Genomic DNA, 2,417 nt, shown 5'->3' on the forward strand with positions numbered 1-2,417 from the left:
AAAAGAATGCATATCGGAAATACATGCAACCAAGTTAATTGCAATATTTTATTGTTATGACTAGACTTAGTTGGAGGTTATTGGCCGGTGTTAGAAAGGGAGAATGCATGCCAGTAGAACCTTTAGTTTTAATTTTGTTTTCCGGGTATACTCACTAACCAAAAGTGTATCTGTTGTGAAATAATTTGTAAATCAATATTAGATTTAGAAAGCGAAGAGAAGCCAGCAAAAAAGTGATTGGGATCAGAAGGAATGGTGTAGCACATTCACTCTGTTGTGTTATTTGTCAAATTACTGTAAAAATTCCGATTCTAGAGATTGACATATCATCTAAAAGAACATATAGAAACATGGTTAATAGATGAGAACGAAGAAATAAAAAAATGACTACTCTTATATACTGTGCTTTGTTGTAGTATTATAATACAGAAGATGTATCAGTTGGAAAATGAAGATGGAAATGTATGATGGGTATCTTTCGAAGTATATCATTTTTGCATTTATTTTATTTTATTTGCCTCTGTCGCTGGACTTCAGCCATGCTAGGGCAAGATTTCGAAGAACTTGGTCAAACAAATAAATCCGCGTACTTATTTTTAAAGTTTGGTACACAGTAATATTTTGTGATTCAGCACTCCCATCACTTACACCACCACTTCAGGGTAAATGTTTCTTGTAATATGGCACGAAAATGTTTTCAAGTTTTAGATAAACGCTTTCCTAAATTTAGCCAGTATTATAAAATTTTCAATGGACACACGGTTAAACTTGCGTACTCTACCTAATATAGCTGAATATTCAGTAAGAATATATTCAGTATTCAGTAATTATTCAGTAATAATATATTCAGTAATTCAGAATATTCAGTAATTAAACTGTGCGATTTATGATACTACAACAACTGACCCTCCATCTCAACTTCTTACCGCATAGCCACGCCATGGTCAGTAACAATAAATACATGTTGTTTTGTATGAATTAAGGTGTCGCTAATTCTCTGAATTTACATCCAGCACCTTAATTCAAAGATCAAAAGATCACAAATAAAACTTTTTATCTTAATTTTCATCACATTTTCTAATCACATTAGCACACAAAAACATATATATGCATATAGATAAACATATGTACATATACAGGTATGTATAGACACAAGCACATATATACGTAGTAAATCTTTATGAATTAAGGCGCTGGATGTAAATTCAGGGAATTGACCATTCTTAATTCATGCGAAACAACGTATGTTTATTGTTACTGACCATGGAGCAGCTGTGTGGTAAGAAGCTGGCTTCCTGACCATATATCTTCGGGTTTTATTACCACTGCATGGCACTTGGGCAAGTATCTTCTACTATCACCTCGGGTTGACCAAAACCTTGTGAGTAGATTTGCTAGGCGGAAACTAAAAGAAGCCCGTCGAATATATATAAGTATATATATTATATATATATATTTATATGTGTGTGTGTGTGTGTGTGTGTGTGTCTTTGTCTTTGTGTCTGTTTATCTCCACTCCTCTCTGCTTGACAACCGGTGTTGGCGTGTTTACGTCCTCGTAACCTAGGTGTTCGGCAAAATAAAACGATAGAATGAGTACGCTTAAAGAATAAGTCCTGGAGTCGATTTGTTCTCGACTAAAGGATGGTGCCCCAGCATGACCGCAATCACATAACTGAAACAAAAGAATGAAAGAATACCAAGCTAATTTTACCAAGTCTCGGCCTTTCCTAGATTATAGATCGATTGAGAAAATTTCGTACGTTTCCTTAGAATCGAATTGCTTCCTTAACCATGATGTTTTGGTGATCTGATGAACAAGCTATCTTTATTCGTTTTGATTTGTGTATATGCAGTTTTATTGTATAATGAATAGTATGCTTATTAATGCAGACATGAAAATATAAATTATTATACACTGAAATTATTACACGAAGAAGGCTGCGAAACGAACATCATCCTGTCATACTTGCTGAATTTTTACGATAGACATATATATATAAATTATTAAGGTAGCTATTCGCAATTTAGAACTGATTGGCAACTAGTACTGTTGTCACTATAGTGACGGAGGACGCAGAAAAACAGTTGGTCATCAAATTGAAAGGTTACTGAATAATTTTCAGAGCACCATATCTAAATAGGTTTACATCAAAGCGTTGGCTCCGGTCATCTGCGAGCCTTTAACACGTCTATTCAATATGTCATTGGCGACGGGTGTTATACCTGCGGACTGGAGAACAGCGATAATCTGCCCAATTTTCAAGAAAGGGAGCCGCGAAGACCCGCTTAACTACCGACCGGTTTCCCTTACTTCAATAATCAGCAAGATGTTAGAAACCATCCTTAATTAGTTAGTTAGTTAATTTGGCTCAAAAGCAAATAGCAAGGCCATGTAGGGGGACATGGAGTTAAGT

This window comes from Octopus sinensis, linkage group LG10, assembly GCF_006345805.1.
Source record: "Octopus sinensis linkage group LG10, ASM634580v1, whole genome shotgun sequence".
NCBI lineage: Eukaryota > Metazoa > Mollusca > Cephalopoda > Octopoda > Octopodidae > Octopus > Octopus sinensis.